The 18890-nt window shown below is 50.5% G+C and overlaps 1 protein-coding gene across 1 annotated transcript in view; it reads right to left on the reverse strand.

The window, feature by feature from the left end:
* LOC139604076 (uncharacterized) overlaps positions 1 to 18890 on the reverse strand; it is a 1261625-nt gene that overhangs the window by 1120330 nt on the left and 122405 nt on the right.

The following is an 18890-nucleotide window of genomic DNA, read 5'->3' on the forward strand; positions in this document are numbered from 1 at the left end:
CAGAAACACCGCGTTTGCTTGGGTCTCGCCCGTGTGGGTCTCTCAGGTGCTGTCCGGTGGCTCGGTGGACTGTCACTTTCCTCTGGGAGGGGAACGTACGCATCCCGGGGATGGCCAATAAGCATGTCCTGTAAATAGAAACTCACAGTTCTCATCAGTCTTGTCCCGCCCACTGTGAAGGTCAGGCTTGATTGACCTAAGTGGACACCACCTAATTTCGCCATCCTTTTTGACAGCTGCGTACCCTTGTCCCGTGAGCATCAACCTCCAGCCCTGTTCCCATTCACCTAGCTCATTTTCTAATTGCAACCTGTGGGCCTTCCTCTAGAGCTCTGGTGGCCCAGTGTTTTTGGACGGGGCTGTTTGTTTCATCCCCCCTGGGAAACTGATTCAGTGCTAGCAAAGCGGTTGCTAGTATGCGTGCCTGATCTCCTGGGGGAATAGAATTGGCAAAACCCTCTGCTTTTGCCAACACCTCCAGCCTGGTTTTCAGGGTCTGATTCGCCCGCTCTACTATGGCCTGCCCAGTACTGTTATATGGGATACCCTGTACTAATGTGATGCCCCATTTCGAGGCGAATTCTTGCACTGGTTTGGAGGTGAAATTGGAACCGTTATCAGTTTTTATCTGCTTGGGGATGCCGAGCCACGCCATGACTGTCAGCCAGTGCTGAATTGTGGCTTTAGAGTTAGTTTTGGGGTGCTGTGTGGCCACGATCATCCCGCTGAAAGTGTCCACCGTCACGGCAAGCCACGCTCGGGGCTTCAGCAGTTGACACAAGGTGAAGTCCGACTGCCAGATTTGTGAAGGCTTGAGACCTCTCGGGTTGATCCCACTGGTCCACAGGGGTGACTTCTGGCAGTGGGGACAGGTAGCCACCACATGCCTTGCGTCTGCTGTTGAAATCCCGCACCTCTTCGCCAGGGCCTTGGCCCCGATGTGGAGTGATTCATGCAGCTGACGAGCTTCCTGCAACGTCCATACACCTTTTGCTGCGGCGTCCGCCTTGTCGTTGCCTGTCTGGAAGTAACCTTTGATTGGGTCGTGGCTGTTGGCGTGAATGATGGACACGGTGCCCTGTCGTGAAGAGAGCGCTTCTTCCAGCATTAGGGCTGCTGTAGATGTTGACACACCTGGTCCTGCCATGGCTAGGCAAAGCCTTGCCACGAATATAGAGTCTGTTACTATATTGAGGTGTTCATCTTTGAAAAGTCCGCACGCCAAGACCACTGCTGCTGCTTCCAGTTGCTGCACTGACAGTGTGGGGTCACACGCTTTGATGCAATGCCATTGCTCTCCTGCCTGCCACACTGCCGTTGCCGTAGAAGTCATGGAGGAAGCGTCCGTGAAGACCGTTGGTCCTGGCTGCGGTCGGTCTTTGACCTTTGGCGGTATGTCTATATCGACGATGGTCAGCAGCCGAGTCCAGGGCTGTTTTGCTGAGTAGGAGATTTCTCCTCCGAAGCCGGTGAGAGCAAGGGCTAGGTGCTCTGAAATTGCGGGTGACTCCGCAGACGGTTGCTTGCGAAAGGGAAGATGTATTCTTGTCGGCTCAGTTCCTAGGTGTCTCAGGGCGAGTTTCCTGCCTTTCCTGATGAGGTTAGCGACGCATTTGACCCCTGGGGAGAATGCACGGGCAGGTCTCCCGAGGACCACCCATTGGATCGGCCGGGCCTTTTCAGAAGGCCCTTGTGCCAGTGCCCCCACTCCGCCCTTTGGCGTGAAGTGTACGTATAAGTCCAGGGGCATGGCCGGGTTCCACCGGGCTAGCGTGCCAGTGGACATTTGCTGATCGATGAAATCGAGGGAGCTCGCCGCCTGTGGTGTCAGCTCCTTGGGTTCCCAGGGGTGTTGTCCCTTCAGGAGGTCATATAAAGGGTTCATGACCTCGGGGGGGATCAGGACGACATTGCGGACCCACTGCAGCGATCCCACCAGGCATTGCACATCGTGAAGTGTCCTGATGTCCCGGTTGATCCTTACCTTGGGAGGAGTCACATAGGAGCTTGTGATTCCCACCCCCAGGAAGGTCACGCAGGGTCCTCTCTTGACCTTTGCGCTTGCGATCTCGAAGCCGTTGGCCCGGAGGGTTTCTGTGATCGCAGACACCAGGTGGTCCACCTGGCTCGTCGATGGTGCAGCGACTAGGATGTCGTCCATGTATTGGATGATGGTTGCGGCAGGGTAGGAATGTCGGACTGGCATCAGCGCTCTGTCCACGGTGATCTGGCAGATAACCGGACTGTCCACTAGGCCCTGGGGAAGTACCCTCCATTGGAAACGGAGGTTAGGCCGATTACCGTTTGGAAACGCGACGGAAAAAGCAAAGCATTCTCTGTCGTCCGGATGCAGGGGTATCGAGAAGAAACAGTCTTTGATGTCCAGCACTGCGCACGGCTGTCCTTCAGGGATGGCTGAATTCATGGGTAGCAGTGTCTGGACCGGACCCATGGGTCGAATCGTCTTGTTCACTTCTCTCAGGTCGTGGACGAGACGATAACCCTCTCCGGACCTTTTGGGGATTACAAACACAGGGGTGTTCCATGGACTGGTGGAGGGTTCTATGTGACCCTTTTGCAGTTCACGGTTGACCAGTTCCAGCAAAGCTGCCACTCGAGGCTCTGACAAAGGCCACTGCTCCCTCCAAACAGGATCTGATGATTTCCAAGTCAATTTGATCGGCAGCTGAGGGTGTACAGCAGTGGCCCCTATGATAAATTTGTAATCTTGACTCCTAGCATAGCAAGGACGTCCCTTCCTATTAGTGGTGGAGAGTTTTGCAAAATGTAGGGGTAAATTGCTACTGTCTGTTCTGGTCTCTTGTTTGTGTGAAGTGTGATAGCCACCAGCTGGGTGCTTTTCCACGCCCGGGTTTGTCCCCCCACCCCGTTCACTGGGGGGACTTCCTTAAACCGCCAATGTCTGGGCCAATGCCGCTGAGGGAGAATCGTGCAGTCTGATCCCGTGTCTATCCAAAACTGAAGTCCTACAATGTGGGGGTCCTGACTGCCATAGAGGCGGCATGTCCCCCACACCCTCGGGGGTTCCTTCCCTATTCTCATGGCCAGGGCCACCCAGGGGTCCCGGTTTGGGGCGTCCCCTGCTGGCCCTGTTGCGCTTGCATGGCTTGTGATGATGGGGGGTGCGAGGGTGCGGTTGGTGGTGCTGCATAGCTCTGCCATTGTATCGCTGGTGAGGGTGCGATACTGACCACCTCCTGCGGGAGCATAGGGTATGAGGATCCCCTGCCCCATTGTGGGTTGACATAGATGGGCCGTCTCGCATCCAGAGTGGGAGGGGGCTGAATATGGCCCGCACGCCCCCCCCCCTCTCCCGTTTCCCCGGGGCCGGGATCTACAGTCCCTAGCGAGGTGACCTCTCTTCCCACAGCTCCAGCAGGTCCCTCTGGGGCGCTGTTGGGGCGAGGGTGTTGCCTGGGGACGCTGTGCCGGCTGGGGGCAGTTAGCCGCAACATGACCTGACTGACCGCATTTGAAGCAGGCCATCACACTGGTTAGGGTGTGCACGGTTGCCTGAAGTGGGGCCAACTGCTCTTCCCTCACAACATGCTTAATCATGTCAGCCAGGCTGGCCCCGGCTGGTAGGGAACGCAATATATCTTTGGTTACGGTGTTACATTGTTGCCGAAGGCAGTCATTTACCACCGGGCCTTTTGCGACAGCGGGTAAATTAGAAGAGTCCACGGCAGCCTGAAGGCGGTCAACAAATCGTGTATTGCTTTCACTCTCCCCCTGTTTGATGGTCGACCACGGTGTCGGTCTGGCCACCACCCTGGATGCGGCGCGTATAGCTTCTCTGGCCGCCCGGGAAGTCGCCCTGACTTCCTCGATCCGGAGCTGGGCTGCTTGTTGCTGGGGTGTGGCCACTTCGTCGTGCTTCCCCAACAACCTAGACAAACTCGACCCGTGGAGTGGCTGCCCTTCCCCCGCCGTCTGAGCGAGCATGGTTGCACATTGGTCCGTCCATTCCTGTTTAAATATTATCAAACCCGCCCCATCAAAAAGCATACGGCTTATTTGCACTATATCGAAAGGGAGTAAATCATCATTGCTAAAAAGACCATCCACGAGAGTGGAAACCACCCCTGAGTTAATTCCTTTTTCTGAAATGGCTTTTACTATTGTTTGAACGTCTTTGGAATTAACGGGAGTATACGTTCTTTGCTGGTTCCCCTGGGGTCCCGTAATTCTCACCGGGAAGGCATGCACCGATGCTGCGGATGCCCATTCCGCGCATTCGATTTTGATTTTACCCCAGTCGGTGAGTTCGTATTGGGGCTGGTTCCCGACTGTGTTAAAAGCTTTATTTGGTTTCGTCCGAAACCGCATTGATTCTGTTTTCTCTGCTTCCGAGTCACTGCTGGACTCGGTGGGCTCCGCAGAGCGATCCGGGGAGCTGTGGCTCCCTTCAGAGTCGGAAGTCGACTGCCAATATACTTCCGGTCTCTGCTGCCGTTTTGTCCGGCTACGGCCCCGCTCCTCCCCTCGGGGGCGGTGCTGATGTTGCTGGCGGTGCCGCCCCCTGGGCTCGCCCTGCCTCCCGCAGGGAGGGATCTCTCCCATATATGGTGGCATCAGTGGGCGCGGCTCCCGAGCGAGTGCCCGCCCTCTGTCGCACCCCCACGCATGCGCGTCTGCTGGGACCCACGGCTCTCGGCCGGGCATGGGCTCAGCGCTGGTTTCCCGCGCATGCGTGTTCGCGGCTGGCCGCGGTTCTGGGTTCGTCCTGCCGCGGACCGGCGGGCTCCACCCCTCTCCCCGGCCACCCGCGCCATATTCAAACGGGTAGGGCGGCGGATCCCCTCCGCCGCTCGCCCGCGCGCTTGCCCTCTCGATATTTCGGGCTTCTGCCGCCAGCCCCTCCCAAAAGGACCGTGCGAGTCCCTCTGCTTCTTGCGCTAAGTCGGCTAGCGGCGGGGAAGGGTTGGGCGAGGGGTCCGCGGGCACCCCGGGGGGCTCCGGAGGTGGTCTGGGCCCCGGCGGGTCCCCCAAAATGGTCAGGGGGTCCCCCGGGGGCTCCGAGGGCTCCGGGGGCTTTGGGCTGGAGGAGGGATGGGTCGCGCCCGGCCCCCCCGTCTCCCCGCTCTCAATCGAGTCGCCACCAGGGGGGTTTCGCGTTCCTGCCCCCTCCCCCTGCTGTGGCGCGATTAACAAACAGGAGCGCGCAACGTTCCACGTCTCCTGTTCTTCTAATGCTTTGCGTAGGGCGGCTTCTGCCTTCCCCCACGCTTTCAGGCTTTTGCTGCTGCCTGTGGCTTTTGTGTCCTCTGCTAGCGCGACAGTACATTTCTGCCACACCTCAGAGTGTAATATATCTATGGGTCGAGAAATGACCCCAATCTCTAGGAGTCTCGTCAATGCGAGATTAAAATTCCTGAGTTCACATTTGATTCCCCATTGCATATGTATCAAACTTACGACCTTCGCTATCGCTTCCATACGAATCGCGGGTCTCTGGGGCGTCCCCCTTCTTCACTATAGCCGTTCCGGCGTTGAGTGCTGTCCCCTGGCCAGGAGTACCCCCGTCGCCCAGACTCGTCGCTTCGTCCCAATCCCGGGTTTCGGCACCACTATGTTGCCTTCTTGTGAAGGCCACGGCGACCTGGTTTCAGGGTCTAGCACTTCGATCTCCTTTGTGGGATCTCCTGTGGCCAATAACGGACGCTGACACCAATGTGGTGGACGGTTAAAGGCATTTATTGAAGGGTCTTAAGGGTATTTATGGACTAAGGGGTCTCTCTACGTCAGATAGGGGTTTGGCTATACTTTCTAGGGTTAGTGTGGAGTGGAAAGTTACTGGCATGCATAGGTTAGGGGGGCTACACGTCTGGCTACATTCCAAGGGTGATCCTTATCTATGGGGAGGGGGGTAGAAGGATTCCTGTAACTTTCCGTTACAACCCGAAATCTTCCGAGCGCCTGTCCCTGGCCTACCACAAGGGGGCCTCTGATGGGGAACTTGAAGAAAGTCCGGGTGCCATGCAAGTTACCTGGCAAGCTGCCAGAGCTTCCGGGAAGGCTGCCAAAGCTTCCGGGAAGGCTGCCAGAGCTTCTGGGAAAGCTGCCAAAACTTCTGGGCAACCTGCCGTAGCATCCTCTTATCAGACCCCTAAACCTCCTTATCTCACACCTGCACAGCAGCTCGCAATGGTGCCTGTATATACTACACCGCTACGCCAGTTAGCTGGAATGTCTTTAGCAGAGAGACAAACCCAGCCATCTGCCCCCCCGCTTCCCTCCGCTCTAGTCCAGCCGTCCGCCCCCCCACTCCCATCTGAGCAGCTTGAACAACCTGCGAGGCCGTATCCTCCGTTACCTGACAGTGACAGCAGCAGCGAAGCAAGTGATGAGTCGCCTGCAGTAACACCTGAGTTGGGGCAAGGAGCTCTGGTCTCTTTACCTCCAAAGAGCTCTAGCCTTGCTGCCCCATGGACTTTGCCTCCATGTCAAGTAACTGTGCTTCCTCGACACCCTCAGGAGTTTTGGGAATTTGTTAGGAAGAAAGCAGTTGAAGAAAAGAATTGGGACACCATAGAAAGGTTAGGTGCTCCAAGAGTACCTCAGGAGAACAGTGCCAATGCAAATGTTGCTTGTGATAACCCTATGGCTTTTCCAGTTTTTAAAGCAGCTCCTGGAACAGGGCAGGATGACAGTCATCACGTCTTTGCCTGGAGGGTTGTGCAAGACCTCCAATCGAAAGTGGCTCAGTACGGTATTAATTCCTCAGAGGTAATGCAATTAATACGTGTGATTAATGCAGATTTGCTTTCACCTTATGACATCGCGCATCTTGCTACAATTTTATTCCAGCCAGTACAATACGGTGTATTTCAAGAAACTTGGAGGCGAGCGGCTGAACGCACTGCTTTAACAAACATGCAGTTGCCTCAACACGACCCTCGTCATGCTGTAGGTGTTGATGCCCTACTGGGCACTGGGCCTTTTGCTAATCCAGATTTACAGGCAAGGTGGGATCCTTCGATTTTGGCACAAGCTCAACAAATTGGCATGAGTGCCTTAACTAAAACAATGGAAATGGCAGCTCCAAAACAGAAATATGTCACTATACAGCAAGGGACGAGAGAACCATTTTTGCAATTTGCAGAAAAACTTGCTGCAGCTATTGAGAAACAGGTAGAAGATGAAACTTTGCAAGACAAATTGTGCATACAATTGGCTAAAGAAAATGCAAACCCAGATTGCAGAAAGATTATTGATACTTTACCTGGGGAACCCACCTTGTCTGAAATGGTTACTGCTTGCTCAAAAGTTGGTTCAGTCGAGCATAAAATGGCAGCTCTTGCTGCAGTGCTAAGACCTTCAGCAAAATGTTATAATTGTGGACAACAAGGGCATGTAAGATCACAGTGTACCACAGTGTCAAATGCTGTCCGGAAAACAACATTTAAGCCAAGTGCAAGCAGCGATGTTGTGTGCAATCGCTGTGCTAAACTTGGGCACTATGCTAAACAGTGCAGGAGTAAATATCATGCAAATGGTCAGCTATTGCAGGGAAACCCAAAGAGGAGCGCGAAGGGGCGCGTGGGGAAACAAATACCCCAACAACAACAACTACCACAACAGCAAATGCGGGCCTTCCCAGCACTGCAAAGCTACCCATTTGCGAGCAATACTCAGGGGCAACAAGCGGGTCCGCAGGGATTGATATACCCACCGCTGACACAGTAACCATTTTGACAAAAGAAATATGTAAAGTGCCCCTTGATGCCTATGGTCCGATAGGACGGGGATTGAGTGCATTCTTAATAGGGAGGTCAAGTACTACACTTAGAGGTATTCATGTGCATCTAGGGCTTATTGATGCCGATTATTTAGGACAGATTCATGCCATGGTATCCATCGATGACCCTCCTGTCACTATTCAGAAAGGAACCTGCATTGCTCAAATTGTACCTTTTGTAAGTTCTGTTCCAAATACAGTGGACCGAAGTCGCGGCGCAGGAAGTTTTGGATCAACAGGAGTACCTCAAGTGTTCTGGACTGAGAAAGTAACGGAGAGCCGTCCAGAAAAGACATGCACTCTCACTGCCAGTGGATGTCATCCAGGAACTATATCAGTAACAGGTTTGATTGACACTGGAGCAGATGTCACAATACTCTCGCGACTTTGCTGGCCTCAATCGTGGCCTCTCACTCATGCAAGTTTTGGACTCCTGGGGTTGGGTGGTGCTACAACAGGTGGCCTGTCAGCCATTGTAATTAATGTGAAACATCCTGATGGCCAACAAGCTAACATCAGACCCTATGTTGCCGATGCTCCTCAGAGTTTGTGGGGACGAGATTGCTTATCTCAATGGGGTGTCAAAATTACTACGGATTTTTAATGGGGGCCACTGTGATGCAGGGCAATGAACGTCCAGTCGTAGCCCTGACATGGTTGACAGATAAGCCTGTCTGGGTTCGCCAGTGGCCCCTTACTACTGAAAAGCTTACTGCCCTGCAAGAATTAGTCACAGAACAATTGCAAGCAGGACATATTGAGGAATCATTCAGTCCCTGGAATACCCCTGTTTTTGTAATAAAAAAGAAATCGGGAAAATGGAGACTTTTACATGATTTACGGCAGATAAATGCTGCAATGGCAACAATGGGAGCTTTACAACCAGGCCTTCCTACACCCACAATGATTCCACAGGAATGGCAAATAGTTGTCATTGATCTGAAAGATTGTTTCTTCACTATTCCATTGGCTGAGCAGGACAAAGAAAAGTTCGCTTTCACTGTGCCTTCTATAAATCATGCGGAACCTGATAAAAGATATCAATGGAAGGTACTTCCCCAAGGCATGAAAAATTCGCCAACTATTTGTCAATGGTTTGTGGCACAGGCCTTGTCAAAAGTGCGGGAGCAATTTAAAAATTGCTACTGTTATCACTACATGGATGATATCTTGTTGGCATCTGACAACAAACAACAGCTATCAGCTCTTAAACAATGTGCTGTGACAAATTTGAAGGCTTTTGGCCTGATCATTGCTCCAGAGAAGGTGCAGGAACACATGCCTTGGAAATATCTAGGTATGTTGGTGACCAACACTCAAGTTATGCCTCAACCTGTAAAGTTAGACATTGATGTTAAAACTGCTACCGATGTACAGAAATTGGTTGGTTTGATAGGTTGGATTCGATCATATTTAGGTATAACTAATCATCAGATGCAGCCATTGTTTGATTTGCTGTCAGGCATCACCTCCTCTACTGATAGGAGGCAATTGACCTCAGCGGCAAAAAAGACCCTAGAAGAAATAGAATTAGCCCTAGCACACAAATTTGTTAACAGGATAGATATCTCTGTTGGTGTTCAATTGTTTATTTTGAAAGACCATGAAATACCATGTGGGATACTGTGTCAATGGAATGATAATTGGGAAGATCAACTGCATATTCTGGAATGGATATTTTTATCTTTCAGATCTCGGAAAACAGCTCCAGGACTTTATGAGCTTTTTGCAGACATTATCATCAAGGGCCGCAGGCGATGTCATGAGATTTTGGGACATGACCCTGTGACCATTGTGATACCTGTACAACAGTGGTATTTTGAATGGTGCTTTCAAAATAATCACGAATTGCAGTCTGCCTTATCTTGTTTTACAGGCCAGATCGCATACCATTTGCCTTCTCATCCTGTTCTAACCCTGACTAAAGAGATTCCTTTTGAGGGGAAACAAATTTGTTCTCCTGTTCCAGTGGAAGGTATAACGGTTTTTACAGATGGATCCGGGAAAACCAGAAAAGCAGCTGTGGCTTGGAGAAAGGATGATCACTGGGAATATGAGACAATGATTCAGCAGGGATCTCCTCAACTGGTTGAACTTTCTGCTGTTCTTTTGGCTTTTACTTTGTTTCCTGGTCTTGTAAATATAGTTACCAATTCCATTTACGTTGCCAATTTGGTTAAGCATTTAGATCAAGCAGTGTTGTATAATGTTCAAGAGAAGCCATTGTTTAATATGTTAGTAAAGCTATGGACAGTTATTGGCACTCGAAAACATCCTTACTTCATCATGCACATTCGCAGCCATACATCATTACCAGGATTTTTTGTTGAAGGCAATGCCTATGTTGATTCTCTAGTAGCTGCTGCTGCAATCAAAACTGTACCCAATGTGTTGCAGCAGGCAATTTTATCTCATCAATTTTTTCATCAGAGTGCTCAAGCTTTACAGCAGCAATTCAAATTGTCTTCTGGTGAAGCAAAATCAATCCTTTCTTCTTGTCCTGACTGTCACATGACTCATGTCACTCAGTATTATGGTACCAACCCTAGGGGCCTTTCTGCGTTAGAAGAATGGCAAACTGATGTTACTAAAATACCAGAATTTGGTCGCTTTAAGTATGTTCATGTTACAGTTGATACTTTTTCTCATGAAATGGTTGCTTCAGCATTCACAGGAGAAAAAACTCGTGATGCTATTCGTCATTTTTATCACGCCTTTTCTATTCTAGGTGTTCCGTGTCACATAAAAACAGATAACGGCCCAGCATATGCTTCGCAGAAAATGCAAGCATTCTTTCGTGCTTGGGGCATTGAGCATTCTACAGGCATTCCACATGTCCCCACGGGCCAAGCAATTATTGAAAGAGCTCACGGACTTCTTAAACATCAGGTTCAAAAACAAAAACGGGGAATGCAACAGGAGTCACCTCAAGTGAGATTAGATAAAGCTGTTTATGTGTTAAACTTTTTGTGTCCCCTACCTGATTCACAGTTATCTCCAATCTTTCACCATTTTTCCTCTTTGAATTCTAAGCAACCAGATTTCCATAGAAATGTTAAGGTATGGGTTAAGGATTTGATTACTGGTATATGGTCTGGCCCAGTGGAACTGATAACCTGGGGGAGGGGTTATGCTTGTGTTTTGACAGATAATGGTCCTCGATGGGTTCCTGCTCACTGTGTTAAACCTTACCTAGAACGTGCAGGAAAGGACAGGATGGATGGTTCCGCTGTTGAAGCAGAACGTGCGGATGACACCGGCTAAGACCATATATCAGTACTCAAAGATGGATGAAGGACAGGAATGATTGTATTAAGAGTGGGAATTTTGTTGATGGTTGTGATTGTGGGTTTTGTATGTCCCCTCTCTGCTGGGATTTTTGCAAAGGGCCCTGCAAAAATCCATAGCAGCTGTATTTACAGTCCAAAAACAAAAAGGGGGACTTGTGGAAGGGGCTAACAGCGGGCCTGTTAGCTAAAGGAGCGAGAAGAAGCTGAGAAGTAAGAAGAAACTGATAAGGAGCTCTCTCCAAGGCTGTAACCAAGGAGACCGAGAGAGGAGGGATAGAAGAACTTTGCAGCTGGATGAAACATTTTTAGAAAGTTAATTAAGTCACCATAACTTTTTCACCAATAGTATTATGTTGATCTATTGTGGCCAATAGTAAAGATAGAAGAAGGATAAACAACTGGAAAGTGTATAAAAATCAGCCATATTCAATAATAAAGTGTTGCCAACTGAGACTGCTTGTGGTCTCTGCTTTATGTCGTGACCGCCTCGACAGCGACATTGCAAGGTTTTGGCTTTCTTTGCCAGAAAATTACTTGACTGGGGCTGTGCCGGCACCAGGAAATTCCCGCATCCGGGCACTGGTGGTGCCAGCAAACACCGGATCTTGGCATTGCCAATGATGGTAGCAGGGAATTGCCAGATTTTGGCTTTCTTTGCCAGAAAATTGCTGGACATGGCTCTGCCAGAACAGGGAAATATCCAGATCTGGGCACTGGCAGTGACAGCAAACACCAGGTCTGGGCACCTGTATTGGCATCAGGAAATTGCCGGATTTTGGCTTTCTGTGCCAGCAAATTGCTGGCCTTGGGCTGTGTAAGCCCTGGGAAATTTCCAGATCTGGGCACTTGCGCAGCAAACACCAGATCTGGGTTGTGTGTTGTGTTTTCATACATTGTAATACTTTGTAATAGTTTTGTTTTTGAATTCCCGTATTTTTCCCAAATGGTTCATCCCAGATGGTACCCCCCTCCCTTTACCTGTGTACTCCCTTTCCCTTGCTGAGATCATCCCCAAACCCCCACCCTGGCTCTCTGTCAATCACTCAGCATCCCATCCCCTCCATCCAGAAGCTTCGGTCCAGGATGTCGAGTGATCAGCCAGAGGCCAGGGGTCAGCCCCCCAAGCCCTGCCCCATACGCTGTCCTAAATGTCCATCCCCCAGTACCCATCCCTTAGGGTCACTTCTTGGTTAGTCAAATGTTATCTACTTTGGGTTTCCACCTCCCTTTAAATGTAACCTTGGCACATCTCCCGGGGCTGTGGGCAGGAGTGCCCTGAGGTGTAGGGGCTCTTTGGGACTCCTAGAATAAAACCTTGGATTAACCCCTGCTAAGAGTCGGCCCTTTATCTTCTACCGATGTCTCTGGTGTCTCTTGTGCTGCACAGGCTCCCAGCCCAGGTGCCCTCAGTACCCTCGGGGCACAGAGAGTGTCTCCCCGCTGTCGGCCATGTCGGGGCTGCCCCCGGTGTCTGCCGACTCGGGACTGGCCCAGGGTTCCTGAGAGGCTCCCAGAGGGACAGAGACAGCGCCCGTATAGGTAAACTGAATCGCCCTGGGAGTTTGGAGGTAATTACAAATTGGCCCGAAGGTGAAAATTTTGGTGTCACAGATGAAGTACAAAACCAGCAACACGGGCTGAAGAAGCTCCTCCTTCTGTTCCCAACTGCCCCCAGAGGAAACGCGCTACGCTCTTTTCACTGACGGTTCCTGTCGCATCGTAGGGATGAACCGGAAGTGGAAAGCAGCCATATGGAGCCCCACACGACAGGTCGCACAAGCTACCGAAGGAGAAGGTGGATCAAGCCAACTTGTGGAACTCAAAGCCATTCAGCTGGCCCTGGACATTGTAGAAAGAGAGAAGTGGCCAAAGTTCTACCTCTACACTGATTCATGGATGGTAGCCAATGCTCTGTGGGGATGGCTGGAGAGGTGGAATGAGTCCAACTGGCAGCGTAGAGGAAAACCAGTTTGGGCTGCTGAAGAGTGGAAAGACATTGCTACCAGGGTAGGGAGGCTACCTGTGAAGTTCCACCATGTAGATGCCCATGTCTCCAAGAGTTGGGCCAATGAGGAACACCAAAAAAAAACCAGGTAGATCAGGTAGCAAAAATAGAGGTGCCAAAGATAGACTTAGATTGGCAACAGAAGGGGGAGTTGTTCCTAGCTCGATGGGCCCATGATGCCTCAGGCCATCAGGGCAGAGATGCCACCTAGAAGTGGGCAAGAGACTGAGGGGTGGATTTAACCATGGACAGTATTTCTCAGGTTATCCATGACTGTGAGACGTGTGCTGCCATCAAGCAGGCCAAGTGAGTGAAGCCCCGATGGTACGGTGGGCGGTGGTCCAAGTACAAGTATGGGGAGGCCTGGCAGATTGACTCCATCACACTGCCCCAGACACGCCAGGGCAAGCGCTACGTGCTGACCATGGTGGAAGCCACCACTGGATGGTTGGAAACCCACCCTGTGCCTCATGCTACTGCTCAGAACATCATCCTGGGCCTGGAAAAGCAAATCCTGTGGAGACATGGTACCCCTGAGAGGATTGAGTCAGACAATGGGACTCATTTCAAGAACAGCCTTATCAACACCTGGGCTAGGGAACATGGCATTGAGTGGGTGAACCATATCCCCTACCATGCACCAGCTGCAGGCAAAGTGGAGAGGTACAATGGACTACTAAAAACCCAGCTGAAAGCTTTGGGTGGGAGATCTTTCAAAAATTGGGAGCAGCATTTAGCAAATTCACCTGGTTAGTTAACACCTGGGGTTCCACCAGCCCAGCAGGTCTTGCCCAGTCTGAGTCCCTGAATATAACGGATGGAGATAAAGTCCCAGTGGTCCATGTCAGAGGTTTGTTGGGGAAGACCGTGTGGATCAATTCTGCCTCAAGTACAGACAAACCCATTTGTGGGGTTGTCTTTGCTCAGGGACCAGGTTGCACATGGTGGATAATGCAAAGAGATGGAACAACACGATGTGTACCTCAGGGAGATCTGATTGTGGGGTGAGAATGATATGCAATATCACTGTTTGTTGGATGTTACTGCCATTGTCTGTACATTACACCATACAGACATGAGACAGAAGGAAATGTGTAAGTGTTGAAGGTCTGGGCAAGTGGAAGATGGAGAAGGAGATGTGCAAGTGTCGAAGGTCTGAGCAAGTGATAGATGGAGCTTTGAGTGAGTAAGGTGAAAGGGGTGAAATCCTGCAGCTCTGTAGTATAGGGCCTGGATTCAGTGGTCCAGTGTGGGGATGTGATGAGGGCATGATGGGTATTGCTTGTAATTTTTGGGGGAAAAGATGGAAATTTTGTGTGAATAAATGCATGATGTGTGGTAGTATGTTGATGATATGGGGATAAGGGGTGGAATGTCCTAGGGTGATGTTATGATGCTTGTATCCCCATTAATGTGTTCTGTTTATGCTGGATATTATGTTCTGTGCCTTTAAGACTGGCTCTGAAGAGTGAAAGTTTTGTTTGGGTTTTCTTATCAGCCTGGCGGGACACAGAGACGGGCAGTACATAGTGCTGCTTTTGCTTTTTGCTTTTGCTTTTTGCATTGCTCTCTCACTCTTGCTTCTGCTTCACTTCTGCTTGCTCTTGCTTTTGCTCATTAGCTAGTTTAGCTAAACAGTCCAAATTTCTTCCTGGACTGTTTCTCCTTTCCTTTTTGAACCATCTTGAACCTGCTCCAGACAGGGACCTGGGAACACCGAGTGTTTGCACCCTGTGGCCTGCAGCAGCTGCCCCAGCGCCAGAGGGACTGAGTGACCACCCCCAAGAGAGAGTTTCTGAATTTGCCATCTATTTTTCAGAGTGGTGAAAGAGCGGTGTCATCTGGTATTGTTCATTCTGTGTGCTGGGGGTGCTGTGCCTGTTAAATAAACAGGTTCTTTCCACTTCTCTCCAAGGAATTCTTCCCGAACCGGCTGGGGGGAGGGGCTGTGTGAGTTTGCTTTCTGGAGGGGCCCTCCTTTGGAGATTCTCTCCCAAATTTGCCTTAAACGAGGACACCCCAATATGGGATGGCAAACAGGATTGATTCAGACCGGGGAACTCATTTCACATCAAAGATATTGCAGAAAGTTGTTCAGGCCCTGGGAGTAAAATTGGAATTACACACTCCATGGCAACCATAGAGTTCTGGTCAGGTTGAGAGAATGAATCAAACTCTTAAATGAGCTCTAGTTAAGAAAATGATTGAAACCCAAATGTCATGGATAAAATGTCTCCCTTTGGCCTTATTAAGAACTAGAACCCAACCCCAGTCAGATCTGGGGGTGTCACCCTATGAAATGATGTTTGGGTTACCCTTCCTGACCTCACCCCAGAAGGTTGCCACCTATGAGGAAGGGGAAGCCAATGCCAAGAAATAAGTGATGTCTGTAGCACAAACCTTAGAAGGGCTAAGACATAAAGGGGCAATTCCTCAAACTACCACCCTGGATTTCAGAATCCATAATATTAATCCTGGGGATTGGGTGATGATTAAGCCATGGAGAGATCAGCCTCTAACTCCTCAGTGGGAAGGTCCCTTTCAGGTACTGCTCAGCACCGAATCGGCCGTGCGAGCTGCAGAGCGGGGATGGACTCATGGCAACAGAGTCAAAGGCCCAGGAGAAGAACCCAAAGAGTGGACTGTAACATCCAGGCTGGGTGAAACAAGATTGACTCTCAAACAGAGACTGAGAGACAACCAGAAAAACACCAAGACGCCCAAAAAGTAGAGTCAAGCTTCCACCAACCAGCTCGAGAACTGTCTTCCTGTTTTCATGGGTGAGAATTACCAGCATCTGTTGAGGAGAAGTACACAAGGGACTGTAAAAGGTAATGGGGCAGCTTCTTCAAGGAAATAAGACAAAGGAAGGAGGGCAAGGCCGGGTTGACCCCTTTGTTTTCTACCAAGAAGGCTCCATGGCCCTGCTGTGGGTAGCAACCCCGTAGGCACGGTAAGGTAGGGACAAAAGGCCATTCCAGACCTCTGTAATTCCTCAGTTGTCTTTTAATTCAGGGACTGGAGGGCAGGACTGAGTTGGCCTCTGTACTCACCCCTAAGATGCACCAACTATGGGCAGCAGCCACACAGGCACGGTAGATGGGAGTCAAAGCCACACTGGACCTCTGGGATGCCCTTTTGTCCATTCCAAATAAGTGTGTCTAAGGAAAACCTGACTTTTTTTTTTCTCCTGTTCCCACTGTCCTTGCCCACATCAACTGATGCTGGTATGACTCATTCAAGAGACAGGGAAATTTTTTCACTTAATTGTTCAAGCAAAATGACTTATAGAAAACAAAAAGGGGGCTTGTTATAGATGAGTGATTCTGTGGTTGAGTCTCACAATTAAGGGGTGAATATTAAATATATGTTAGGAGAAGTTTTGTAGATGTATAGTTATCCTTCCTCTCCCCCTTGCATTGCTATCACAGGATGGCCTCAGTAGTTGGGGCATTTGGGAGGGTTGGCTTGTTACTATGGCAGCACCTGACCTCCAATCAAGGTGTGAGACAGTGATCTCCACCACTGGACAGAGAAGAAGGAGTCGATTGACAAGACTTTGGGAGGGGCTGGAGGTGTAAAAGACAGAACATCCATTTTGTAGATGAGCACACAATGACTGAATCCTTTGCTCCTGCTGCTGTATCCTTTTCTTTCTTCAGTCTTCTGTTTTATTTTGATATGGTCTTAATAAAGCATTTACATTTTTGAAAGTGAAAATCGTTTCTCACATGGGGTTCGATAATGTGGGGCAAGGTTGTCCACTCTGGGTCAGTTCTCAAGGTAAAACTTCACTGACATGGCCAGAACTCCTTAGGAGAGACCCTGGATCAATACCAAGCACAGAATGCTGCATTCAGCTCTTTTCTAAAGAGAACAGTAATAAAATACACTGTTTAAAATAGGATTACATTTTTCTTAGAAGCTCTTTGAAATATTTCTCCATAAACGTAAAAGGAAATCTTCCTGATGAACTGCACGAGAGCAGAGGGAAATCAAGGCAGAGCCATGGTTTGTCAGGACTTGCTTGATCCTAATGAGGCCTGTGGAGCATTTGGAGCTGAGCCCTGGAACCTCAGGGCCTGAGAGGAGATTGCACAAACCTTTCCAGGAGTCAAAGTCAGAAGAAAACCCCAAAGTGTCTCGAGGCATTAATGGGTCTCAGTGAGGTCCATCCCCAACACAGGCTCCTCATGGACTCCTGGAGGAGAGAATTGGAGGCCAGGATGGCAAAAGAACCTCTCAGAGATTCAGAGTGTAGAAAGGAGAATCCAAAGTACCTTAAAAATCTTGAGTATCTCAAGGCATTAATGAGCACCACTGAGTGTCAGTACAAAGCTCTCCAGGGACTCATTAAAGCAGATAATTGGGGCCATAATTGCAAAAACCTCTAACAGAGTCTGTATCAAAAGAGAAACACCAAATACCTTCAAATATCTGAAGTACCCTGAAGTATTAATGAGCCCCACTGAGTGTTGTTACTGACAAAGCCTCTCCAGGGACTAATTACAGCAGACAATTGGAGGCCAGGATTGCACAAACCTCTCAGAGACTCCAAGGCAAAAGCCAAAGCCAAAGTCCTTTGAAAAACCTGCAGTCCCTGCAGGGAGCCATGAGGGAGCCCCCAGGGCCATTGCTGAGCAAGGCTCCCCAGGGACTCCTTGCAGCAGATCCTTGAGGCCACTGGGATGTGGGCTAGGGGGGGATGCTGAGGGCAGCACAAGGGGCTGACAGTGCCCAGCCTGGCTGGGGCTGTGCCAGGAGGCCCCAGGGCCTCAGGACAAGGTGTCTCCTCCCAGCCCTTGCTGGCACAGACCCTGCTGTGGCCCAGGGCACCAAGACTTGGCTTCTCTTTGTCCCCACCTGTCATCACTGCCTGCAGTTCTCTGCTCTGCCTGGGGCCTGGGGACACTTGCTCAGTTGTGTCTCTCAGTGGGACCCATTAAAAGTCCAAGAAACTTTGGAGTTGGATTCTGCCTTGGAGTTCTGGAGAGGTTTCTTCAGTTCCCTCTCAGGGACTGATGTTCAGGGCCTGAGCACAAAGCCCCAGAGTCTGATTAAAGTCCTTGTGCTGTGTCTGTGCTGCTGAGCTGGGCTGGGCTCCTGGCACAGAGGCAGCTCCTGGTCACCAAGAAGAGCTTCAAAAGCACATTTCTCTTGATGAGCAGCTCTTGTGCCAGCCCAGCAGGGCTGGGGCACTGCCTGCAGCCAGCGCGGGCACAGCCCAGAGGCACAGAGAGCTTCAATCAGTCAGGGCTGGGAAGGGGCTGAGAAGTGCCTGGGGCACAATCACTGCCAGCCCCTGGCACAGGAACCTCTGGCTGCAGGACAATGCAGCTGCAGCTCCTGGAGCCATCTCCTCAAGCTGGAACATGCCAATGCCTGCAGAGCCTGTGAGTGCATTCTCTGCTTGTCTCTTGTGCAGAGCAGCCAGGGGTGCCCAGGGCTGTCCTGCAGAGCAGGGTCCTGCAGCCCAGGGCGCTGTGCTGGGGCAGGGACTCTGCTGCCTGCCAGGGACAGCTCTCAGCCAGCCCTGGCAGCTGCTCCCAGCGCTGGGGGACAAGATCTGGGTGGCAGGAGACAGCTGGTGAGGCTTGGAAGTGTTCTCCTTGTGTGGGGAGGATGCTGCATTGTTCACGACTGCTCCCAGCATGGCATTGAACTGCAGAACATTTTCAAGTAGATCATACAGGAAGCACAGCAAGGCAGGGGTTGCATAAAGGGGAAAACCTGCTTTTTATTCTAATGGTCTCGGTTGCCTGGATAAGAAACTGCCCATAGATATTCATCTCTCAGTTCACATTGAGAGAAATAAATAAAATAATTCTCTTAG

This window comes from Agelaius tricolor, unplaced genomic scaffold (assembly GCF_023055355.1).
Source record: "Agelaius tricolor isolate 1412-34295 unplaced genomic scaffold, bAgeTri1.0.p SCAF_43, whole genome shotgun sequence".
In the NCBI taxonomy this organism is placed as follows: domain Eukaryota; kingdom Metazoa; phylum Chordata; class Aves; order Passeriformes; family Icteridae; genus Agelaius; species Agelaius tricolor.